This window comes from Carcharhinus amblyrhynchos, chromosome 22 (assembly GCF_965287045.1).
Source record: "Carcharhinus amblyrhynchos chromosome 22, sCarAmb.v2.hapA, whole genome shotgun sequence".
In the NCBI taxonomy this organism is placed as follows: domain Eukaryota; kingdom Metazoa; phylum Chordata; class Chondrichthyes; order Carcharhiniformes; family Carcharhinidae; genus Carcharhinus; species Carcharhinus amblyrhynchos.
Window position 1 is genome coordinate 36400301 of NC_137345.1, and position 10316 is coordinate 36410616.

Sequence of the window (10316 nt, forward strand, 5' to 3'; positions counted from 1 at the left end):
GACCCCGAGGTCCCTCTGCACCGTCGCATGCTGCAGTTTTTCGCCATGTAAGTAATAGTCCTTCCCACCATTATTCCTACCAAAGTGGACAACCTCACATTTGCCAACATTACATTCCATTTGCCAGTTCCTGGCCCATTCGCCCAGCCTATCTAGATCCTTCTGCAGACTCTCCACACCCTCCGCACAATTTGTCGTTCCACCAATCTTGGTGTCATCAGCAAATTTCGACACCATACACTCGGTTCCCTCCTCCAGATCATCTATATAAATGGTAAATAGCTGAGGCCCCAGCACCGACCCCTGGGGCACTCCACTAGTCACCAACCGCCAATCCGAATAGCACCCATTGACCCCCACTCCCTGCCTCCTATTTGACAGCCAATCCTCTATCCACGCTAACACCCTACCCCCAACTCCATGCCCCCTGACCTTCTGTAATAACCTCTTGTGAGGCACCTTATCAAACGCCTTCTGAAAATCAAGAAACACCACATCTACCGGCTCTCCTCTATCCACCGCCCTAGACACATCCTCATAGAACTCCAATAAATTCATCAGACACGACTTCCCCTTAACGAAACCATGCTGCGTCTGCTCCATCAAACAATTCTCCTCAAGATGCCTCGCTATTTTCTCCTTGATCACGGATTCTAACATTTTACCTACAATAGACGTTAAAGTAACCGACCTATAATTCCCTGCCTTTTGCCTGCCACCCTTCTTAAACAACGGCGTAACATTAGCCGTTTTCCAATCATCCGGCACTTCCCCGGAATCCAGCGACGTTTGGAAAATAATCACCAAGGCATCCACTATCACCTCCATCATTTCTTTCAGAACCCTTGGATGCATTCCATCCGGTCCTGGGGACTTGTCCACAATCAGTCCCTCCAGTCTGTCAAGCACCGCCTCTCTAGTAACAATAATGTCATTCAGACCCTCCACTCCTACCATCTTTCCATCGCTAACACCCAGCAAATTATTCACGTCCTCCTCCGTGAAGACCAAAACACAAAAGTTATTCAAGGCCTTAGCCATTTCCCCATCCCCTACCACTAAGTCCCCCCTCTCATCCTCTAAGGGTCCAACGTTCACCCTAGTCAGCCTCTTCCTTTTTATATATTTATAAAAACTCTTGCTATCCTTTTTTATATTAAGCGCTAGCCCAGCTTCATAGTTTATCCTACCCTTCTTTATCAACTTCTTTGTCATTCGTTGTTGACATTTAAACCTCTCCCAATCCTCTTCTTACCCACTACTCTTAGCTACTCTAAACGCATCCGCTTTTAATTTAACACTTTCCTTTACCTCCTTCATTATCCACAGCTGATTATCTCTCCTCCTACGATCCTTTTTAACCATCGGAATAAATTTCTGCTGAGCACCAAGAAAGATCTCCTTAAAGGTCCTCCACTGTTCCTCAGCAGACCTACCTTCCAACGCACTCCCCCAATCAACATTCGCCAATTCCTCTCTCATCCTACCGTACTCCCCTCTATTCAAACAAAGGACACATGTCCGGGAACCCACTTTTTCCTCCTCCATCTGCATCAGAATATCTGTTCACAGCAGAGACAGCGTGAGCCAGTTGTCAGCTTGACTTGGTGGTAACATTCTCACTTCTGAGTCGGAAGAATTGAGCCTCCCTCCAGCACATCATCCAGGCTGACATCCAAGTCACGTCCTGAGGGAATGCTGCACTGTTGGTGGTTCTGTGGGAAGCTAAACCAAGATGATGCCTGTCCCCTCGGGTGGATGCAAACGACCACAGGGAACTTAATTGCCTTTGAACTGAATGGCTTGTTAGGCCATTTCAGAAGAGCATTTCCAAGTCAGAATAGTGAGTGGATTGGAGGGGATCTTCCACATGGTGGTGTTCCCATGAATCTGTTGCCTTTTGCCCTAGATGATAACAGACGTGTGTTTGAAAGGTGCTGCACAAGGAGTTGCTGCAGTGCATGTTGTAGGTGGTACACACTGCTGTTACTATGCATCAGCGATGGCACCACATCCACATTCACTGCCTCCAATCAAGCTGCTTTATTTTGGATGATGTTGAGCTTCTTGCCTGTTGTTGGAGCTGCACTCATCCTGGCGAATGGAGATTATTCCATCACATTCCTGACTTGTGCCTTGTAGATGGTGGACAAGGTTTGGGGAGTCAGGAGGTGAGTTACTCTCAATAGGATTCCCAGCCTTTGACGTGCTCTTGCAGTCAGTGTTTTATATTGCCAATTCAGTTTCTGGTCAATGATAACCCCAAGATGATGTTAGTGGAGGTTTCAGTGATTATAAAGCCATTGAATGTCAGTTGAGTTATTTTGAAGTTTGGACATTGTTGTAATATCGCAAACAGCAGAGCTAATTGGTACATGCATTGTGATAATGAACACGTGAATAGTGTTAGCGAAATATTGAGTGCTAGACTTGGGAACTCCAAAGGTACTGCACTGGGACTGTCAACCTCGATTTTGTGCGTAACAGTTGAGTGGTACTTGAATACTTGACACCTGGAGGCAAGTCTGCTACCGCGGAATCACAGTGCTGTTAGTACACTAACGGATTTTGACTTTTATCACCTCCACAACTGGTAGGGAAGTTGAACATCTGTTTCTGGTCTGTGGCTGGAGCTTCAGTTGGTTCTGCAAAATGTTCCAACAATGACAGTGCCACATCATCATTCAGGCAGTGAATGATCACATCGGGTGAAAGGGGTTAAACTAGTTCTCATTTAGCCAGAAACATAGGTTCAGGAAGTAGTTCCTTTGATCTGTGTCTCCACACTACTTCCCTGCCTGTGATCCTTATCCTTTACTGGACAACTGTACATGGCCTAGAACTTCTGGTCTCCAGATTGTCAGATGCAAGAGGCACTTTGGGACTGTGCAAAATTCCTGATGTGCTGACCTCCATGGGAATTGTCTGGGAAGTTTGAACTTCCTTTGAACAAACTTCCTCTGTTATTTAATAAGACAATGGTTGTAGCTCAACAACACCTCCCTGCACTGTCCACATGTCCCTTAATTTCCCTATTATCTAAAGATCACTCAATGTCGTGCATTCACATCTCGCTGGTGGAGGATTCCTCAGGTTTGCAACCTTTTTGAGTGAAAGAATTTCCTTCTTTCTTGGTAGATAAGGACCAAAAATGTGCATAATACTACAAGATCTTGTACAGCTCTTCATCTTGCAGGTTAATTGCTTTGTAATAAAGGTTCCCTCATTATTTGCTTTCTACGTTGCTTGCTGTATCTGCCTTGTAAACATTGTGCGATTCCTGTACAAAGACACACCTCTGAGTGCAAACATTTCTCAGTGCCTCACTATCTCCTGTTTTTTGCTTTTAAAGTGGATGACACCAGCTTTCTTCATATTTAATTACAATGTTTTCCTATTCAGTTAAGTTGCCTCACAATTTACTCTCCCACCTAGCGTGCCTTTCAGTGAATGTGGATACGTTGTGCTTTGTGCCCTCATCTAAGTTCTCGATGTAGATTGTAAATAGCTCAGGGCCCAGTATTGGTTGCTGCCAACCTGAGATTATAAGAACATAAGAAATAGGAGCAGGAGTAGGCCATCTAGCCCTTTGAGCCTGCCCCGCCATTCAATAAGATCATGGCTGATCTGTCGCGGCTCAGTTCCACATTCCCGCCCTCTCCCCATAACCCTTAATCCCCTCTCTTATCAAAAACCCATCAACCCGCGTCTTAAAAATATTTAGCGAGGTAGCCTCCACCACTTCAATGGGCAGAGAATTCCAGAGATTCACCACCCTTTGAGTGAAGAAGTTCTTCCTCAACTCCGTTCTAAACCGCCCCCCCTTTATCTTGAGGCTGTGCCCCCAAGTCCTACTGTCCTTTCTGAGTGGGAAGAGTCTCTCCACCTCTATCCTATCCATCCCATTTATCATCTTATATGTCTCAATGAGATCTCCCCTCATTCTTCTAAACTCTAACGAGTACAAGCCTAGTTTATTCAGCCTCTCCTCATAGCTCAACCCCCTCAACTCCGGCATCAGCCTAGTAAACCTCCTCTGCACTCCCTCCAAGGCCAAAATATCCTTGTGCAAGTATGGCGCCCAAAACTGCACACAGTACTCCAGCTGCGGCCTCACCAATGCCCTATATAGCTGCAGCAAGACCTCCCTACTTTTATATTCAATCCCCCTCGCTATGAAGGCCAGGATCCCATTCGCCTTCCTGACCACCTGCAAGCTGGGTTATTGCGACTCATGCACAAGGACCCCGAGGTCCCCTTGATAAGCCCTGCTCTCAGCTTTCTATCAGATCGCCAATCCTCAGTTAGACTTCAGTGTCTCTGCATACCCTCCCCCAACACACACACACACATACACACACACACCCCACCAGGGTCATTTGCAGCCAATCTCACTGGGAAGGTAACCAGGAGCAATGGCGAAGGGCAGGAGCTGTGTGGGGTTCTCATGACTCTATGGGATCCCCTCAGCTATCACTGAGTGACGTGTTTACTGCCGGATGGAGAAAGGAAATCGTCCCAGGGTGACAAAGGAGATTGGTGGCCATAGAGGCATCCAGAACAGGTGCCTGCAACACACCAGAAGGATAAATGACGCAAGGGTAAGCAAACAACATTGTTGGCATTGTAGGTGCCCAAATTTGGGAGGGAAAGTGAGTGAAGGGCCTGGCAAATGAGTGAATCAACATCTATCACATGGCATTGATCGAGGAGCCCCTGCCCCTCTCGAGGTCATTCAGGCCACTGGGGAAGGTGGTGCTTGGGAAAGAAAGTTCCAGAATGGGGCAGTTATACCAGCTGCTGTAACAAGGGCAATCAGGAGGGCTTGGTGATATTCAGAACAAATAGTCCTCATTTTCCCATTCCCCTCTCAGGAGAAGAGACAGATGGAGGGAGTATGTCCAGAAGGAAGACGTATTGCAGTAACCAGGGCATCAGACCCATTGGTTGTGGAGAGGCTGCAATTTGTGCTGGGCCAGGCCAGGCGATGGGGAGAGAGAGTGATTGAATGTGCTATACAATCTACAGGATAGATAATGGCGTATTAGGAATCCAGATCAAACAGTAATGCTGGGAGTGTGAAGGGTTCACAGCCATCGTTTTGTGTAAAGGTTGAAAGGTGAAGGGTAACCATGGAGATGCTACAACCTCAGCTGATGGTTCATCTGTGTTGGGATTGATTGACAGCCTTTTCTGTTTTATACAACAGTTCAGTTGCTGCAGCCACTCTCCCTGAACTTATCCCTAACATTTGTGAATGTTAGTCTCATGCACACTCTTTTGTCATCACGGGTCTCTGCCTAACCTTCACTGCAGGTTGAGTCTTCGCTGGGGGGGGCCCCTGGATGTCTCCTCTTATCCCCGCTTTTGCACCTTCTGAAGATTCTCTGGCTTTCAGCCAATGAGGTCACTGAGTGGGGGTCACAGCAACCAATGGGGTTTCTGATTCCATATATGGAGAATGCAGGAACCCCGTGGTGTCCATTCTCAGGCTCAATAAGAAGTCTCATAACACCAGGTTAAAATCCAACAGCTTTATTTGGAATCATAGAGGCTTACAGCATGGAAACAGCCATTTGGCCCAGCTTCCCTATGCCACCCTTTTGTTTTAACGACTAAGCTAGTCACAATTGCCCTTGTTTGGCCCATATCCCTCGATAGCTATCTCACTCATGTAACTGTCTAAATGCTTTTTAAAAAACAAATTGTACCTACCTCTACTATTACCTCTGGGAGCTTGTTCCAGACACACACCACCCACTGTGTGAAAAAATTGTCCCTCTGGACCCTTTTGTATCTCTCCCCTCTCACCTTAAATCTATGCCCTCTAGTTTTAGAATCCCGTACCTTTGAGAAAAGATATTGACTACCTAGCTGATCTATGCCCCTCATTATTTTGTAGACCTCTATAAGATCACCCTTAAGCCTTCTACGCTCCAGAGAAAGAAGTCCCAGTCTATTCAGTGTCTCCTTATAACTCAAATCATCAAGTCCCCATAGCACCCTAGTAAATCTTTTCTGCACTCTTTCTAGTTTAATAATATCCTTTCTATAATAGGGTGACCAGAACTGTACATAATATTGCGAGTGTGGCCTTACCAATGTCTTGTACAACTTCAACAAGACGTCCCAACTCCTGTATTCAATGTTCTGACCAATGAAACCAACCATACGAAATGCCTTCTTCATCATTCTGTCCAACTGTGATTCCACTTTCAAGGAGTTATGAACATGTAACCCTAGATCTCTTTGCTCTGTAACTCTCCCCAACACCCTACCATTAACTGAGTAAGTCCTGCTGTGGTTCGATCTACCGAAATACATCACCTCGTATTTGTCTAAATTAAACTCCATCTGCCATTCATCAGCCTACTGGCCCAATTGATCGAGATTCCGTTGTAATCCAAGATAAGCTTCAGTGTCCACTATGCCACCAATCTTGATGTCATCTGCAAACTTACTAACCATGCCCCTAAATTCTTATCGAAATTGTTAATACAAATGACAAATAACAGTAGACCCAATACCAATCCCTGAGGCACACCACTGGCCACAGGTCTCCAGCTTGAAAAACAACCCTCTACAACCACCCTCTGTCTTTTCACATCGAGCCAATTTTGTATCCATTTGGCTACCTCACCCTGAATCCCGTGAAATTTAATCTTATGCAACAACCTACCATGCTGGCCCTCCTTCTCCACTCACCTGGGGAAGGAGCAGTACTCCAAAAGCTTGTTATTCCAAATAAACCTGTTGGACTTTTAACCTGGTGTTGTGAGACTTCTTACCGTGCCCACCCCAGTCCCAGCTGGCATTTCCACATCCTAACGTTGCGCATTGGGAGAGAGGGAGAGGAGGGCACGTAGCTGCTTTCCACATCGGGTAACAGTGGGAGCCCAACATTCCAGGGGGCCTGGCCAAACCTGGTGAGTCACAAATACTGTCCTATTTGGTCAGGGCTAATTACCTCTTGTCTCAGCTTCCAGGGCAAGTCCAGGCTTGCCCTTGCTTACCTCTGACCTGTGCCTGTGTTTTAAACTTGGCCGGTTTGAATTTCCATCAGGCCTGGCTGCAGACGCTGTTTAGTTTAGATAGTCCAATTCTGTGTTGGGCCTAGTTGCTCAGGCTGCTGGCTACTTGGCCACAAGATGGAATGTCACAAAGATTTAAGAAGACTTTATGGACACACGTGATTGAGCAAAGGTGATGGTTTCTGTTAAGTCAGACGTGTAAGCGATATTGTGTTTTTGTGAGCCAGTAAGACCGGAATGGATTTTTTCTTCCTGTGAGGGTTTTGATGTTTAAACTTTGTAATAAATGCTGTCCAGCCCTCAGATGGCCCAGGATGTTTAAAAGGTTCATCCCCTTTCAGGGGATGAGGTGTTTCAGGTGGGGCTCCGTGACCACATTATTATTATGTGAAGGCCCACATGGGCACCATGTCGCTAGTTTGCTTGCAAGGTCAGAGGCCTTGAAGAATGGATTCTTGGTCTTGTTACGAATTCTCTTCAGAGAATGTGGGCCTTTCTCCAAAAATCATTCACCGCCAGTATGTCTGCAAGTGCAACATTGTGGGAAGTTCAACAGACCACTACAGTGCGGGACCCTTTAGTGTCACACACTGCAGTGTAGGATCATAGTGAGGGATCCCCCAGTGCTGTGTACCACAGTGAGGGATCCCTTGGTGCCATGTACCACAGTGAGGGATCCCTCAGTGCTGTGTACCACAGTGAGGGATCCCTCAGTGCTGTGTACCACAGTGAGGGATCCCTCGGTGCCATGTACCACAGTGAGGGATACCTCGGTGCCGTGTACCACAGTGAGGGATCCCTCGGTGCCGTGTACCACAGCGAGGGATCCCTTGGTGCCGTGTACCACAGTGAGGGGTCCCTTGTGCTGTGTACTACAGTGAGGATCCCTCGGTGCCGTGTACCACAGTGAGGGATCCCTCGGTGCCGTGTACCACAGTGAGGGATCCCTCGGTGCCATGTACCACAGTGAGGGATCCCTCGGCGCCATGTACCACAGTAAGGGATCCCTTGGTGCCATGTACCACAGTGAGGGATCCCTCGGCGCTGTGTACCACAGTGAGGGATCCCTCGGCGCCGTGTACCACAGTGAGGGATCCCTTGGTGCCGTGTACCACAGTGAGGATCCCTCGGTGCCGTGTACCACAGTGAGGGATCCCTCGGTGCCATGTACCACAGTGAGGGATCCCTCGGCGCCATGTACCACAGTAAGGGATCCCTTGGTGCCATGTACCACAGTGAGGGATCCCTCGGCGCTGTGTACCACAGTGAGGGATCCCTCGGCGCCGTGTACCACAGTGAGGGATCCCTTGGTGCCGTGTACCACAGTGAGGATCCCTCGGTGCTGTGTACTACAGTGAGGGATCCCTCGGTGCTGTGTACTACAGTGAGGATCCCTCGGCGCCGTGTACCACAGTGAGGGATCCCTTGGTGCCTTGTACCACAGTGAGGGGTCCCTTGTGCTGTGTACTACAGTGAGGATCTCTCGGTGCCGTGTACCACAGTGAGGGATCCCTCGGTGCCATGTACCACAGTGAGGGATCCCTCGGCGCCGTTTACCACAGTGAGGGATCCCTCGGTGCTGTGTACCACAGTGAGGGATCCCTCGGTGCTGTGTACCACAGTGAGGGATCCCTCGGTGCTGTGTACCACAGTGAGGGATCCCTCGGTGCTGTGTACCACAGTGAGGGATCCCTCGGTGCTGTGTACCACAGTGAGGGATCCCTCGGTGCCGTGTACCACAGTGAGGGATCCCTCGGTGCCGTGTACCACAGTGAGGGATCTCTCGGTGCCGTGTACCACAGTGAGGGATCCCTCGGTGCCGTGTACCACAGTGAGGGATCCCTCGGTGCCGTGTACCACAGTGAGGGATCCCTCGGTGCCATGTACCACAGTGAGGGATCTCTTGGTGCCGTGTACCACAGTGAGGGATCTCTTGGTACTATGTACCACAGTGAGGGATCCCTTGGTGCTATGTACCACAGTGAGGGATCCCTTGGTGCTGTGTACCACAGTGAGGGATCCCTTGGTGCTGTGTACCACAGTGAGGGATCCCTTGGTGCTGTGTACCACAGTGAGGGATCCCTTGGTGCCATGTACCACAGTGAGGGATCCCTTGGTGCTGTGTACCACAGTGCCCCACCAGCTCATTTGAAACCAGATCTGCTTCACTTTTGCTCTGGTGGTTGTGTGGCTCTCATTCTATCTTGTCTGTGTCTGTTCCTAACTTCCTCATGACTGTCGTGAACCATCTCTTGATTGGCTACCCCTTGTCACTAGAATCCAGTTCTGATACCAGGGGATAGAGTTTTGGAAGCTGAGAGCTTTTCAAGATGTGAGGGTCTCAAAGCTCTCAACATTGGTTGAACATTGATGGAGTGGAACCTCTTGTGTTCCAAAACAGCTCCTGGCTGGTCCATGGGTGTCTCTATGTCTACATTTATACTGACTATAGCACACTGGTCAAATACTCCTATTTCATATGTTTGTGTGTGGACTCTCAGAGCAGTAGCCAGTGCACCAAAACCTTTGGCTCTATTGGTTTGACTGACCTCATCAATAACAAATCTGAGCAGCTCATTTGCATTCCTGCATGGCGCAGCAGGCACCACCCTGATTGAGGAGTGAGCTGCCCCTGAGATGCTACACAGATCTCCAGCAGCTGTCTGGATGGAGACTATTGCTTAGAAATTTACCACCATGGTCACTTTCAGGGCCTGGCATCAAGTGGCTTCCAACCCAGTAGGAGTGAATTGTGTGACATGTTACTAAAAATCCAAATTCACCACACCTACTGGATCCCCGCATCAACACTACTGGTTACAACCTCAAATAACCCCCAAATAGTTACAACCTCAAATAACCCAAACTAGTTACAACCTCAAATAACCCAAACTAGTTACAACCTCAAATAACCCCCAAATAGTTACAACCTCAAATAACCCCCAAATAGTTACAATCTCAAATAACCCAAACTAGTCACAATCTCAAATAACCCAAACTAGTTACAACCTCAAATAACCCCCAAATAGTTACAATCTCAAATAACCCAAACTAGTCACAATCTCAAATAACCCAAACTAGTTACAACCTCAAATAACCCAAACTAGTTACAATCTCAAATAACCCAAACTAGTCACAACCTCAAATAACCCAAACTAGTTACAACCTCAAATAACCCCCAAATAGTTACAATCTCAAATAACCCAAACTAGTCACAATCTCAAATAGCCCCAGACTAGTTACAACCTCAAATAAGCCCCAAACTGTTACAACCTCAAATAAGCC